The sequence below is a fragment of the Cheilinus undulatus genome, linkage group 18 (genome assembly GCF_018320785.1).
Source record: "Cheilinus undulatus linkage group 18, ASM1832078v1, whole genome shotgun sequence".
Classification (NCBI taxonomy): domain Eukaryota; kingdom Metazoa; phylum Chordata; class Actinopteri; order Labriformes; family Labridae; genus Cheilinus; species Cheilinus undulatus.
Window position 1 is genome coordinate 23,733,001 of NC_054882.1, and position 17,014 is coordinate 23,750,014.

A 17,014-nucleotide genomic window follows, 5' to 3' on the forward strand; every position below is an offset into this window, starting at 1 on the left:
AACTCCATCTGTTGTTGGAGGTCATGAGACATGACTGACAGGACTTCTGCAGAATAGATACAATACAATACAATACAAGAACTTTATTTATCCCCGAAGGGAAATTCGGGGTAAGGGAAGGACTTTTAACTGATGGTTTCATGGGAGAGAAATAGGGTTAATGCCTGGATAGTGTTAATTAGCTTCAAAAATAAACTTAGTACTTCACAGCATTGACTGCACCACTGGAAATTGCAAAGGGCTGTGATCACTCCATGAACACAGGTGAACTGCTTTAAAAAAGTTGAAGAAAATGATTCCAAGGAGAAACAGTCAAAACCGATATCTAAAGAGGATTAAAAGTGAAGACAGGAATGTTACTGTACAAAGATGACCTCCCACATTAGCCTAAGAGTTGACTACATTTACTTTGTGTCATCATTAGCATGTAGCTGGGTTGTAGCAGGCCCTGGGCAGAGGGAGGGAAGGAGTGGGGAATAGTTACATGTGAACAGGCTGGAAATGACCCAGATTCCCTGGGATCACTGGAGCAGACGAGACGCTACAAGAGCCTGTCACCATCGGCCATCCTGACACTGTCCGATACGGAACTAGAACACCTTCATCCCTTCTTTCTCCTGATGTCACACAGAGGAGTCTGTAAATATGCATACAGGCACGTGTAACACAATATAATGGAGGTGTTAACTCATGCTGTATCCTCTTCTTCGTTTGTGCTTAAAGCACTTAAACTGCATAAAGAAATGCAGGCAGTGATGCAAAACAGTGCCACACTATGCTTATGTATGCTGTGAGTAGCCTGGGGCAGGGAGGCACTTCTGCTTAGCAAAGATGGAGGATGCAAACATTACAGTGTCGAGCAGCCTGCTTGACTTCAGTGACTTCTCCCCTGCACGACAGACTGTTTTAACTTGGAGTCAGCTGTCCCAGCACGGGATTAACTTTCCAATTTAGATATCATGTCAGCAACACTCTCTGTAACCTCTGGGTGACCCGGATGTATTTAAAAGGCCAGGCTCATGCAGCGGGGACTTAAAGAGGAGTCACTTCACTCATACATTGCCTCACGCTGACATGGGGGTTATGGCAAGCTCTCTGAGAGTTGTGTTTTCAGACCCATTTGCCCTCAAGCTCTCGACGCTGCGTTTAATCTGAGGATTTGTGGTAACAGAGAAGACTTCTTATCCACTGACCCGTTGGCCCCAGTGTACGTAATCCGGTGTGGTTCAGTCACACAGGCCTGCTGACATGGATAGAGGAGAGCCGATACACTGCAGCAGTCGGTGTGGGGGCGCGCGCACACACACACGATCGGCCCTGGCCCTGCCCTGACACACATACTCCTCCCCCAAGCTTTTGTTTCACAGGGCAAATACTACGCAGCACAGCCAGGCCAGTGTTGTAACAGCCAGTGCACGTGATATTTGACCTTAAGTCCACTGAGCCAATTCACACTACAAGTGTTCAGAATATGCAACACTTCCTTCAAAACTGACTTCAACAGCATTGAAAATGTATTTTCTCAGAACAATGCATAATGCCAAGCATGAATGTCTTTACATTCATGTCAAAGATGTTTTGCTGTTGCATTAGTCTCAATGGCGTTCATACATATGAAAACAGGCTGTATTCACCATCTGCAGCCTGTAAAAATAAACCATATCGTACTCTTTTATATTGCAGCCCAAGTCAGATCCTACATGGAACAACAATGAGTTGGGAACTATGTAAAGAGAGAATTACGTTTCTCTGTTTTAAAAAAGGACACAGTATAAACAAACCTTGAACCTTGGCAAAGAGCTGACTGAAATAATGTGAAATGTACCTTTTAAAAAACAGATTTATGACGCATGCTATAGAGTGCATGCAATTTTTACATCTATTCTACTGTTGAATGCAGTCAATTTCTTGACAGATTGAGGGCCAAATGAAACTAGGGAGAGTGCCTATTGCACACCCTGTGTTAAATACCTGTGTTTGTGTGAGAGGCAGTGCAAGAGATGAGAAAGTGCAAATGAACAAATGCAGGCATCACCTATAGCACTCGCACAACAAAAGTGATTGTGTGTGCAAGGCACCATTTGGCAGTCAGAGCTAAAATGCAGAGCTAGTAATGATGGACGGTAAATCTTCGTATACAGCTGGCTATGAATTGAAACTGAACTCAGAAGTAAGTGATTTTCAAAGAAAACATAGGTGGAATTGGCAACCAGTGGGGTGCTTTCCTTTTCAGTCACTGCCATGTTTTTGGCCCAATTTGGACTCCATTTTTTTTTAATTCAGCAGGAACCAGTGAGGAAATAACACTATTCAACAAATTTTTAAAAATCAATTGAATGTGCAGCAACAGACAGGTGAGTTGATTGAACTCTATGAATTTAGACCTTCCTATGCAGCCACCCACACATTAACCCTGTCCCTGTTTTTCTGTCATTCACTAACAAACGTACATTTACAATACATTCAGCTTATAACAAAAAAAGAAAAAACACACTTTGTCATTTCATCTTAAACATCCTAATCTTCACGCCTTTTATGATGCCAGTGTGTTGAAGGTTACAGACTGACTTTGTTACACCATTATTGTCAGCATAGCAGGAGGTTTCTAAAGAACAAGCCTCTATGAATGGTTTCCCAATTATTTGCTGGTGTGTGACAACAGAAAACCTCCTTTATTGTGTCTTTCCTCTCTCTTGAAAACCTCCTTAATGTCTTCTCACTGGTGGGAACGCTGGGTACCCGTAGAGCGTTTTTAAGCTGCAAAAAAAAAATGCAGCGCCTCCAAAAAATAAAGAAATAATCCTGTCCATGTCAGAGGATCTTGACGACACCTAAAGGTGACAGGAGTCAAAACCCATCACGGTCAGACGAACCTCTGGCGCTGGGAAGCTACGTGATGCGTGAGTCAGGGCACAGGTCACAACGCCACGGCCATGCTGCCTGGGCCTCACCTCCACTTCACATTGTCTAAAACCCTTTGCTCCTTCAAGACACACAAAAACACACACAAATGCACACAACTGCACACGAACGACTGTCAATAAATGTCTCTTCTAGCAACAGACTTTGCTCTTTTGTCTGCACTATCTTAGCTTTTTTCAACGGTGACCTTTACACATAGTTTTTTATGGATGTGTGCAACTTAATGTGCTGTATGTGCGTAAAAAAGAAGCTTATATGAAGAATAAATACCAATACCTCTTTTAACAACCTATATGGCATGCTCGAATAATTTCATTCCCCAAATAGCAACCCTGTGTGTTCAGGCAAATTGATGGAGAAGGGAATAAAATAGAAACAGAAGCCTGAATTGTGTCCATTAGCTCGAGGGAATGATTCATGGCGAGACCCTCATAGTGCAGTGACTTCACCCTGAGCTCAGAATTACTTTATAGTAAATGGTACACTCATCACTGCATTACACTTTCCTATACGGCAAGGATCAGAAAGACTCCTCTAAGTTGATTAGTTTCCATAAAACACAATTGTTTCCTCATCCTAGTGTTTTATTAGTGGCAGCCGCAGATGAGCAGCAATCTGTGAGCTACACGAGGCTTGCTATGAGAGAAGCTTCGAGGTACAATACAGTATTTTTTCATTCGGACTTTTGAAAATTCTTTGGCTAAGTTTTTTTTAAAGCTTTAAAATGAATTATGTAATCAAATTGCCAACTATGCTGAATAATTCACATACTCATTCAGAGTATGTTCATACAAAAATAGTTAAAATTCCTTGATTTCATACTCTCAAATGACAATATTTTCAGGTTTATTTGAACCCTAATGACAGAAATCAGAATGTCCTTGGATATAGGACTTTTAAAAAAGACATTTGAGGATGGAATCTTTGGTTTTTATCCATTTATCTTCTTACAAAAATTTACCTGTTTCTTTACGTTTAGCTGACAGCAAACCAAATATCTGTGTTTTGGACATTTGTGTACATGATCTTGGGCTTTTGGAAACACTAATCAACATTTCTGGCATCTTAAAAAAGCAAATTTCTTAATAAATAATTCAAATAATTATGGTCTTTTACTGTCCATTTAAATTGGCCTGGAAACTGCTTCAGAATAGCTGAATCATTTGAAAAAAAAAATTTTGATGGATGAAATCAAGTATTTTATGAAGGATATCCTTTGTCAGATTTGGCTGTAAATAAGACAGTATCTTTCCTCTTAATACGACTTTTACACCATCTTATAATCTGGAAGTTGTTTTACTATGAGAGGCAGGGGGCAGGGATATCCTAGATGTCCGGACTCTTAAAGTCTGTCAGCTGTGTTTTATTGATGGCTTATGTCAAATGCCATTCTGACAGAGCTCATTAGGATGAAGGGAGTCGTCTAGGTAGAGGCAGGAGAAGGCAGAGCTGGCGAGCCGCCTGCTCACTGAGTGCACAAAGCTCACCACTGCACCTAGAGGGTGAAGCCTTTGACAGGAGTTAGCTGACAGGGCTGTGTGTGTCTGTGTATGGAGGATACATAGAAAGAGAGAGAGAGAGAGGGGGGCAAGGAGGCCGATGCAGTGCACAGAGAGAAAGTATATGTGTTCATGTCATTGCTCAAGTTACCCGGTGTCACTGAGCAGGTCCCCGCTTGATGCCACAACTCCAAACACAACTGACAGGCTGAGAGTCATCTCGCTTTCGCCACTCACACATGCTCAAATATTTATCCATGTGCAGTCCACTGTGTGGCATCAGCAGACTTGTGCTACAAGGACAAGGCAATGTGGAGACTTCAGAGACCTTGAGAAGATGAGTCAAATTATTTCCTTACTGGTTCCTGCTCCTCTCTGCCACACTCTCAACCACCTTATCACCTTACCAACTCTCACATCACCTTAAAAAACACACAAAGGATACATTTGTTAGCAGCTAGATTATCTCTCAGTATTGCTCTCATATGGGAAAATAAATCATCCACATCCTCATCCAGAGATAACTCTCTAATAGCCTGCAGCTGGGGCCTAATACTGCTCTAAACAGCTGAATCCATATCTGCTATGGCCAGCGGCACTGGTGATGAGCTCAGACTGTTATGTGACATCTTAATATAGTGATTAAAAATGCATGTTTGGAGGGTAAGCAGAGGGGTGCTCTGGGTGCTCCTGCCAGGGAAGATTAAATCAGCCTACCAAATAGACAGGCCGGGGATTCAGGGTCAACGTAAATGAGCAAGACGCTGAAGTCAGCTGTGGATTTTCTGAAGAGGCAAAAGGTGATAATATCATAGCAGAGAAGAAGACATGATCAATAAAAAGGCTGTAGAGGCCGGCTGTGGCGACAAGCTAATTCATCATGAGCTGAAAAAGGCCAAAGTAGAGTTCAAGCAAATTCCACGATGAAATCAGTGATAAAATGTCGGCATTAAAGGGAGATTAATGTATCAAACACTAAGCACATGACTCGTGTCACTGTTTAAGATGTGATACAAGTTTGTTTATCTGTTGTCTCATCCAGTTTCATTAATGTCCTGCCAAACGGTTTGGCACGCAGGAGCGCATCAGTAGGAAGGCTGAGCCAGGAAAACCTGAGACTGTGTTAGCAGCACACATGTTAGACTACTCCAAGTATCACTGTGTTTAAAGCAGGCCAAAGAGATGTGTCTGCTAATCCAATCAGCTAAAACAACAAGCCGAGCTGATCAATTACTGTTGCTCTGCCTTCGCCAAACACACACACACACACACATGAAAGTGGACCCACAAAATGGTAAATCATTCTGAGGGCGTTCAGTTAAGATACATATCAAACACACACTTGTAGAAGGTTTAACAGATAGTAAATTCAAAAGAAATGTGGCTTATAAATTAATAAAATGTGGAAAATGCTTAATGGCTAAAAATACACCAATTTCTAGTGTCATGTATATAAAATCTTATTAATAGATGTGAGCTGAAAGTACGTTTGATAAATGTTAAATCTATGAAATATTTCATATCTTAATGTTCATGGGTGTCACATTCCATATTCATATTAATTTTCCAACAACAAAATACCTCATTAGTTAATAAATATCTTACACTGTATTTAAATGAATTAGAAAAATAGTTGCGATGTTAAAATGCAACTAAAATATACCCTTTTACCATTTCATAATAAAAAAAAATACCTGTCTCGCTGTTTCAGTGAGCTGATATAAAACGGTTTAGCCAAATCTGAAGAAGATTTTGCTTTGACTCTTTAAAATTTTAAGTTATAATATAATAACTTTAGGGCATGGGTGTCTTCGCTGCTCATTATACCAAAAACAATCTACAAATCGTCTCAGGAAAGTAAAAACTACTTCCTCTCCTCAGCTTGTGGAAGTTATATCAAGGGTTATTTTACTTTCAGATGTGAAGACTATATCTTATTCCTGACAATTTAACACGTATAAAAAGAATCCATTGTATACGGTATCTTTTTTTCTTTTTGTGCCTCAGTAGGTTCCTGACAGTTTTTAGCATCACCATTTACAATCCTCACGATGCTTTTAGAAACACTGACTGCCATGGCCTTGTGCTGAATAATACAGCTTTAGAGAGAGCAGGGGAATTTTCCTTAGGGCACAGGTGTGCCCTGATAGTCTCATAAGCCTCCAGCAGCACAAAGAAAGAAAGATGCTTTCCTACTGAAAAGGAATGGGAAGGCACGAGGTGGAGAAACAGATCAACAATGGCTTTTTTCGTTTGGGTGTATTTGGTTTTGACCTTCAGACAGAGCTTCAAATAGATGCGACACCGAGGGGGAAATCAAAAATCCTGATGACCCTGAATCTCTACCCCCTACGTTGGCATCGAATGAATACGTGATGTTCAAAGATGACTGGGGAAAAAAAAGTCTAATTCTGAAAGTGTAATACATTTTCAGACAAACAGAGAGACCAAGTGTGCGGGTAATGCCTCTCCACAATCGCAGCACCAGCAGCCACGGTCGTTTCTTTTCATTTATTCATACTCTTGAAATCAGAAGTGTGGCGCACATATTCCTATAATAATGCCAATAAAAATACAGCACACCTATCATGACTGTCGCCTTAGAGATGCAGACTTAATGTAAAACCAACTGTTACTCAGTTTATACAATTATTTACAATAATGGAAGTCCTGAGAACAGAACTGACATAAACTAATCTGAACCTTAATTTCTTTGCATCCATTTCTTTCCCCCTAATGTGTGTCAGATGGACCCCTGAAAGGGCCAGGCAAAGGGTCTGAGATGTTTCCATGACAGGAGGGTTGACAAGGTAAGTAGTCAGACTGCTAAGTCAGGCTAGGAGAGATAGACAACACTTATCAAACATGGAGCTAAGTAACGTGTCAGCTCAGGAAAATTTAATGAGTCGGTGGGAGTAATCAAACCCATATTGGTTTTAAATATTGTCTGTATTTTGATTTTCAAAGAATTCCACCAAATAGTGATTGCAAACGCTCAGATTATATGTGAAAATATCAGTGTTTCAAATGGCAAATCTCCTGCCTGCAGTGAGGAGGGGACTCGGTGAAAATCCTGCCTGTCCTTGTGTGTCACTTACCAGCCCCGGGAAAATACTTTTTTTTTTTTTTTTTTTTTTTCTTTTTTTTTTGCTGATAGCGCAAAGTGTCTCCATGAGGCTAATGCTTTATGTCAGTTTCTATACTAACACACACTTTAGAAAGAGGGAATGCACCTTTACTTTGCCCATAAAAGCGTTTTTCTATTCCCACAACACTTAGCACTGTAAGGTTTTTAAGTATCGACGCAGTTGAAAAGCTGATGACTAGGTTTTTAGTAGGTGCTAGAGGTGTACTGTAGAAACCGCTGTGATTCATCCTGTTTTGTCTGTTTTCTCTTCATTTTATTATCTACACTTCAACAACAAGGAGAGCTAGACAAGTGAATTGATGGGAGGGTGGAGCAGGGAGGGAAGAGGGGGGAGGCTGATAAGGAAACAAACAAAATAAAAGGGAAAACAGACAAGGAGTGCCAAGCTCTGAAAACTGGCATGCTGCAGTTGTATGTCAGTCACCTAGCAACAAGTCCTCCCCATCACTTACCCCCCGCTTCCCCGTCTCCTGCTGCGCTCTCTAATTCAACAAATCTGCTCCAAATGTATGGCTGCTCTTCTAACAAAACGCATTCTGCGCTGGGGGCTAAGGATGTGGGACTCCGCTGAACACGCCACTCAGCTGCCCATTGACCACCGGGGCCTTTCTCTGCACACACTAAGGAGCGAGGGACAAAGACCCTGAAAGCAGGGGCAGCTCCACAGAGAAAACATTTGCTTGTAATTGTGTTTGACTGCATAATGAAAATGATGTTCTTTTTTAATTTGGGCTTGTTAAGGCCACACTATTTTCCTCTGGTCACCTGATTATTGTAAAGACGCAGCCCCTCACTTGGCCTCTGGGGCACGGAGGGGGGAAATATTGAAAATGGTCCAAAGGCCTCCCCACGCTTTACTTTAACCCCTCTTGTGTTTCAAGTGTTCCCTGGCAAAAACATAAATATGTAGACTCTGTTCATTACAGGATGGGAGAGTATGTTTGGATGAGGTTTTCTCTCTCCCCCCTAGAAAGGATAATAGACAGCAAGGCACACGCACACACACACCCACACCCACACACACACACAGATGGGAGTGCTGCCATGCTTGCCCTGAGTTGTGAAGCATTGAGAAGGTTAGCATTCCTGGTGCTACTTCAGTGAAACAGACCATTAGTGGGAGCATCGGGCTAGCTCCCAAAAGACTGCTTCAATGGGCGCATTCACATCCAGTGATTATTTGCACTTCTTAGCCCCCAATTTCCTGTTTTATTAATGTGTGTTTTCCACATTCATCTGGTATCCCTCTCTTTTCTCTGCACTGCTCTCCTGAGGCAAAGGTGAGGACGATCAGGTGAATGTTTCAGCCAGGAAACAGAAAGATTTAAATTACTTTACGCTGACAATCAGTTGTTTTAAGTGTTGTCTGAAATGGATGCACAGTACCAAATTTTGTCTTGTAAAACATGGCCTACAAGAACCTTTTCTGGTGACTTTGATGCCATGTTTCTTTCGTAAATTCAGTCACAATATGTATGACTCGTGTTTCTACCCTCTAGGATTCCTGTCAATCTTCCAATGGCTACCTTTTCAGCAATTAATTGGTTTACATCGGGTGGAAGCCCCTTGATAAAGTGTGAGACTGCTGAGAGGTCACATGTGAGAAGAAACAGCCATGGCCTTTGCTCACTGATATTCAAAGGTGGTTTCTCTTGGTTTGTGCAGGGACAGCTGATGTGTTTGACCCCAACGCTGAACTGCAGCCTGCCCAACAAGCATCCCTAATCTTAAACTGCAGGTATAAATCCAGAGTCATTCTTGATCTTGGCTCACGTTATTGCATCTTACAGTATTCATAGAGGAATACTGGAGAACATGATCAAGGATGCTTTCACAATCACATAAGGTAGCATGAAGCCTTTCAGTATATATCAAGTATTTGAAATCAGCTGAGATGAATGATGACCAGAAATCAACATCAAAAGCCTTACTTCACTGTATATTCTCCTATACAATGCAAGGAGAAAACTCATCAGTTTCCAAGAAAGCACACGCTGAAACTCGCAGTGGAATAAAATATTTTCATGATGCTTACGTTTAAAAAAGGCTCTGATTCATCTTAATTTTCATTTCAGAGGCTGTATTTTTATGCCCTTTTTTCTCATTGAGAAAATAACTCTCTTCATCAAAATGGTCATACACCACCATAAGTGCATCTTTAAAAAATCTGATTAAACAGCCAAGATTAAAGATTAAAACGCAAGCATTTAACGCCTCCCTGTGCATGAGTTATTTGCTGGGCTGATGTATGAGATCACAATGAAATGTTGCTATCACACTAACAGATAGACTCTGCAAATGGGAATGCTTGTTTTCAGCTAATGTTTTAAAAATCATGCATGCAAAAACAAGTTAAAAAAAGAAAAATCGCATTTAATCCCAAAGCAAAAGAAATATGACTAATCTATCTTCTGGTAATAACATCAAACCCAGAAGTTCATTAGTGAATTTAAATTAGCACTTAGTTTTATGAACAATTCTACAAATTCATTTTTGATAATTGCATACCTGCTTTTAGAACATAATCAATTTGCTGTTAACGTCTTAGATATAATAATAATAATTTGGGGGTTTGGACTGATTGTCAGACAATAAAGCAATTTGAAAATGTCACCTTGAACACTGGGCATATTTCCTTGTTGTCTGGCTTTTCATAACCACTTTATCAGTCAAACAAGGAAATAACCAGTAAATGAATCTATCGTGAAAACGCCACACAGAGTTAATTCATTCCTTAAAGTGTGAATAATTTGAGATTAAATGCAAATCCCTGTCACCCTAGCTTGATCTGTGTTATTGAGACCGAGCAGGTGTAAAGAGGAAAGCTTGCTCAGTGTGAGAGGTCAGATGTGAAAGACTTAGGTCCTGTCAGACTGGAGTGGCTGGAGGGTGTGCAGTCACACCCACCAAACCCTCCCCACTTTAGATTAACAACTTTCAGCAGCACATTGTCGCGGCCCCGCTTCATTTGTGTTTTTTTTAAGTGTCAACAAGTGAGCGTGTCTGTCCATCTGTGTGGGTATTCTCAGGACTTTCACCATAAGGACCCCAACTTTGACACCAATTAAACAGATTATGTCTTACGATGAGAGGAAAACCACAGCCGTGTGTTACCACAATGATTGCTTTTGACAGGGTCACAGGGTACCATGCAACAGTGCCCAACCTCAACAGGAAGCTGCTTATTACACTGGGATTAAAGCAAATAAAAAGAAAATACTCACCTCAGAAAACACATCAAAACATACAACAGTGGCCTTAGATTTCTACCTAAGTCAGAAACTTTTTTATATGAAGCAGCGCAAATAATTGTGAAGTGAGCTTAAACAATCATTCTAGACACAAAGCAAGTGTCTTTTATTTAATCAACATTAGAAGAGAAAAAATGCAACATGCACAGTGAAGAGAATATAATTAAAATATCTGTAGACTTCATTTTGCCTTTTCAGTTTTCTTTTGTTTGGGGGAAGTTTCAAGCCATTTTTGGGCTATTTAACATTTTCTTATTTTTAAAGTTATCTCACATACCCATACATTTTGTTTTCTAAAAGTTTATTTATACAAACAGTTTTACTGCAATCTTTATACACAGCACATCAAACTGTATAGACACGAACAACTTCATCTAAATTAGAGACTATCACTTAGTAAGAATGATAACTTTGGATAAACTGTAGTTGTCTAAGCTGCATTTTAAGCCTTTTAATTTACCCAAGAATTGATTTGACACCTCTAATCGCAGGGTTCCCAGATTCTTCCCAAGGTCAAATTCAAGAGCTTTTCAAGCACTTTCAAGGTGCATTTTCAAGTTTTTCAGTACTTTACAATCATGGGGAATTCTGCATTTAAAGAAATACATACTCATTTGGGAATATCTTTTAACTCCCCTCTCATATAAAACCAGATACTGTTATAAACGACCAAAACTATGTTTTGTATTAGCAGTCTATAAATTAATGACATATCACATGAAAACGCAATAAAGTTAAAACAATAATCATATCTAAAAAAGTCACTTTCAACCATTTTTAATGAAAATGTCTATGAAATGGTGCATGAAAAAAATGATGACTGCCACCTAGAGTTTACCTGCTTGTTGCCTGATGTTCTCCCACAGAGACACATTTTTTCCATACAGTATTTTCGTAATTACTTCATTTTTGTTTAATGTTACAGAGCCCCAACTTACTTTATTTCTCCATTTTAGGGCAGCTGTTCAGTCAGATAGCTTTTTTTTTAACTATGAGAGACAAATTTCTATTTCCAGCACTTTATCCACAATTCAAGCACTTTTCAAACCTTTAAAACTTTCATCACGTTCATATTAAATGGCTAAAATTCTTATTTTTAAAATCGTTTTTTGGCAATAAGAATTAAAAACCTACAGTTAGGAACTATTTTTGATAACAGCAGATATAATGGCGTTTAAGGCGAAATAAAAATAACTGCAACAAGTAGTTTGTTTTTAAAAACGTAAAACAATCAAAGAGCTCAATGTAAGAATGCTTCTGTTAGCTTAAATGCTATAACTTTGCAGCGTCATTCCTTTAAAAACAATCAGATAATTATTAGCTTATTAGTTTTGCAGCTTGTCGGTTTTTTACACACAGCTATTGTTCTTGAAGGAAAACAGAGGGCAAATAAAAATGTTTTCATGTCAAATAAACTGATAATTGATTTCAAACTGTCAGTTTAATTTACATAGAGCCTGCCAGGCCTCACCTGTGCATTAGCAGATATTAGCTTAAATGCTATATGCGCTAACATCGCAGCCGTTAGATAAAACTCAGTTTGACCTTTCTGTGAAAGTTTTTTTTTAAGTTTCTGGTGTCCTACCTTAATGTAGATGGGAAGGTTCATCATGACTCAGTTTTGTGGGAGGAAACTCAGCGGCCTCCTCCTCCTTTCTCTCTGTATTTTCCTTTTTTTTCTGTTTTCACGTTAATTAGCAGCAGTTGAACTGTGAGCCGTAAATCAAGAAGTGCGGAGTGTATTAATGAGTCGGACCACCCAGGAAAACTATTTTCTCTGCACTTTCTTAGCGGACAATGTGAGGATACTCGAGTGTGCCATGCTCTGAAAACCATGAATGGACATTCACAAGAGCAGTGCTCCCCTGCTGCCGCATTTCCAGCAGGCTAATGGCAGCTACAAGTACTGATTAAACTTTAAAAAAATAGAGAGAGGATAAGTATTAAGAGGAAAAAAAATCAGGACTCTTTTATCAAAGGAAGATTTCTTAATTTTTCTGTCCTTTTTGTTTTGATTTTGACTGCTTTAGACTGGCACGAATAAAAGTATTAATTTGATGTTCCGTTTATTTATTGGAATAACCTTCAAAATAAAGTAACTTAAATTACAATTAAGGGTTTATGAGTCTCCACAGGGTTTAGTATCAATATCGTTACCTTTGAATGAGGTCTTCATTAATCTGTCAAGGCCAACTTTCACGAAATTACTTTTGGTTGATTTGGAGCTGAAATGTATGTATTTTTTTTGCCAATAACCTTTTCTTAAACACCAAGAATTAAAAAAAAAAAACATTCAAAAAATCAATGGAGGTGATACTGCTTTTTGATCAACTAAGGTAAAATAACTCAATCAATACATGTTTCTCTGTGAGTCTTTCCAAAACCACCAAAAAAAAAATCTTGATTTAAATATATGGGATTTTTTTCCATCACGAGCAGATCCTCAGCACTGAAAGTAGTGCTTAATTGTTTTCCATTATAAAACCTCACAAAGAAAGACCACTGGCTACTAAAATACCAAGGTTAATCTTGATTAAATATCTTTTCAGGGCACAAAAAGCATATTTTACATAAAACATCCTTCAGGGGCAAGTGGAGCGTGGTGTGTGAAAAAATACATAAAATATTACTGATGGCAAGGCCAAGCATCCAAAGTCTAAAATGAAAGGTATCAAAGAGATTAAAGAAAAACCATTACAAATCAACATACCACTAATATGGCTTCATCTGCCTTCCCCATTATCTTCCTCCCCAATTCAAGTCACACCTCAGCAAACTATAGCTGCAATCTTCCTCAAAGTACATTTTAAGATTTTACATGAATCCTTTTCAGCAACTAGTACTTTAACTTTTCTGCTTTTGTAGCCAACATTTATTGTAAAAGACAAGTTTGAATCCTTTGAGAAGCTGTCTACAATTGGCCAAGTGCTGTTGAAAAAGAAAAGTCAAAAAATCTTCTTCTTCATCTGTAAATTTCTTCATTGAAAACAGGCGCCGAAGGTGAACATTAAATATGAGGAGTTAATTCAAACTGACTCTCACACAACTTCAAGCTTTCCCGATCATCGTCAAAACTCAGTACTTATTAAAGAGCACAAAAAGTGCATTTAATTGAGCTGCATGGATGCTTGTGCACAGCCAGCTGTATTAAGGCTTCCCTCTCCTCTTAACACAGCAGAGAGGAAATCCTCCTGCATCCTGAATGCCCCTTTTAAGCGACTTTTGTTCTGACACACTTACCCCACACACTCCAGACGTAACATCCTTCTGCAGGGAGAGAGGGGAAAAAAAACACAAATTTCCTCCCACACCTGTTGATGGATTGTGTTTGTGTAACACGGATGTCTTTATACCATCCAAAATAGTGCATTCCTCTTGTGGTGAATGAAGAAGCCCTTTCACAAATAAAACAGCAAAGAAGCTTGTGGCCAAATGACAGGAGTCATCATTGATGAACAGAAATAATTTGAGAAGGAAAGTCAAAAGGTGCTTTAGTGACTAATGCTGCTGCAGAGGGAAAACAAGGCGGTTTGTGCAGGGTGGAGGGGATAAATGGGGCCAAATAAACCCCCCAGTGAAGATTCAAATACAGAAAAATACAGAGAAACAACACAGGGAGTCATGCTCTGCATCATGATTAAAATTTTCTTCCAGAGAGTGACAAATAAACAATGAATGGATGTCAACTCTACAGCTCTGGGACTGCTTTGTAACACTTTAACAGTAACTCTCAGAAAGATTTTGATTTTAAAATGTGAAGATTGAGCTGGGTGCATTAAATTAACATGAAAGCGTATCTGAAACCCTAGATAATTTTAGGCCTCTTTTTTGCTAACTCACTCGATGTATTCTGTAGTGAAACATATTTAGAAAGGAATAAGAAAATGTCCCGAGATGACTGAAAACACGTGTTTCATTCAAACATATAATCCAAACTGGAGCTGTGCTCAAACATAAACACTAGCTACAGAAACATCTGCTTTTCTACTGCAATGAAAATCTGAAAAACTTACAAAAAATACCACTGTGTAAAGCTTTATTTGGCCAAAGGTATGAAGTGTATCAAACATTTTAGATATAAAGATGATGGGTAAGCATGTCAAGTGGCTACAGGAGTAGAGGTGTATAAATGACATCACACTGATAACTTAAGTGGCTCGCCCAGCTTTTTTCAGTGGGTCACGAATCTGTACCTGGAAAAAATCAGAACAACAACATTGTAATTTCAGAGTAAATACAGCCTTGTAAAGCCCACGTACTACTCTTGCTCAGCATTACCTATTATTAGAAGAAAAAAAATCCAACAAAAGGTGATGCTGAGCAAAAATAGAGGGCAGGATTTTCTTTTTTCAAGGCTATAGTTTATCAACCTACGCTTCTACAGCATGAGACAGTCAGATGCAGTGTCGGTGCCTGGAAGTGAAAGTATACTCTTCATTTATTTCCCATATTTTTAAAGGAAAAGCCCCTCTTAAATTAACAAAACTATGTAAGACCATCTTGCACTTAGTTCACCTAAAAATTGGCTTTTTGTGTTTGCACATTGCCACTGTTGCTTCAGATTGTGAAGAGTTTAACATCACAATTGGCTCACTTACTATAGTCTGAAACAGGGGTGTCCAAGCTCTGGCATGAGAGCCATATATGGCCCTTGGCCATTTTTGATTGGCCCGCAGCAAAAACTTTAAAATAAAATGAAATATGGCCCATATTAGAACATGAAACTTGACTATATCGTATGTCTCAGTTTCTACACTAGATGGTGCTATAGTGCTAATTCTGTAAACAAACATTTTGATAAGACTTTATTAGGGATATCATTATCTAATGGTACAAAATATCTCAGTAACAAGTCCACCGTATGGCATTTATTGTATTTTAAAAAGCAAAAAACAAACGAAGTCTTGGAAATAAAAAGTGTCATTTGCATTTGTTGAACAGCAATTGCACTTTCAATATTACAAAATATTCAAAAATCTGCATTAGGCCTAAAATACATACTCAAACTTTGGCTAAAGTGTTTTTACTAACCTTTTGAATCCTTTGCTGTCTTCCACTTTAAAAAGCTGCTGGTCTTTGGCGATACATTCACCAATACACCTTGTGATCTGTGGAGCCCTCGCGCTGTTGTGGCAAAGTGGGATTATGGCCTGGCCGGGTTCTGCTCCACGCATCTTCACGAATCTATAGGGGTGGTGATTTTCCAAATGGCTCCTCATGTTCCTTGTATTCCCCGTCAAGCGTGTTGCCGCAGTCTGGCAGTGTCTTCCACATGTCTGATTTAAAAGTCGATGGAGCCTCCACAATTTCAAAAACGCTGTCACATGATTCTCCCTCACCACTCGCAACATCCACCATTTTCGTACTGTTAGATCAAGCCGGCAAGTGGAGCACAAAGGATAGTGGGGAAAAAAATCCACCTTTAGCCCTGAAGATCTATTACTTTAAACTGCCCCATGTCCACGACACTTCTGTCACCACGATACTGCGAAATTCACAATTACACCTCTAGAATTCATTGTTTATGTCTTGGAGGAAAGAAGTAAAAGATAATGAGGAAAAAGCTATGGTTTTTAGATCTCTCATAAAAAATTGTGTGGTTGCAAAGAAATAAGATAAATCCTTTTATGTATAATTTTTTCTTGCATGCATAAGATTTGATATACCAGCCAAGTTTCAACTTTCCTGGAAGGGGTTTTTGATACCCTTTTACCATGGAGACAGGTATACAAGTTGACCTATAATTCTGTTATTGATACCAAATCTAGTACTTTCAAATGAAAATTATAGACAAATTCTTGTCCACAAGAAAAATGCTTTTCATATGGGGTCTAGAAATGGATCACTATTGCTGCTTTTGTATAATTGAAGACATGGTTTCGTCCATGTGTGGCAATGTTTGGGATATCTCTGAAAAAATGGCTAGTCTTATATTCCCTATCATTAACAATGAGCCCTCAAGCAGTAATACTTGGCGAATTAAAAAGGTGTTGTTCAAGTGATTTAAATACAGTTATTCTATTGGGTAAGAGATTTATTTTTGAGTTAAAGGAAAAGGAACGCTTGACAGTCCCAATTTTTCTTTTCTTTTTGAAACCCTAATTTCAGTTAGAAGGCGTAATTTCAAACAGACAGGGAACAATAAGTGAATACGAAAGAAAATGGAGTACACTAAGTTATTACTTAGAAGAACA

The 17,014-nt window shown here is 39.0% G+C and overlaps 1 protein-coding gene across 2 annotated transcripts in view; it reads right to left on the minus strand.

The window, feature by feature from the left end:
- six6a (SIX homeobox 6a) overlaps positions 1 to 12,678 on the minus strand; it is a 42,527-nt gene extending 29,849 nt beyond the window's left edge. For both annotated transcript variants that reach the window (XR_005993315.1, XR_005993314.1), the window contains exon 1: positions 12,406 to 12,678. The gene's annotated coding sequence lies outside the window, so the exon portion shown is untranslated. The remainder of the gene's footprint in view (positions 1 to 12,405) is intronic.
- Between the last annotated feature and the right edge of the window lie 4,336 nt (positions 12,679 to 17,014).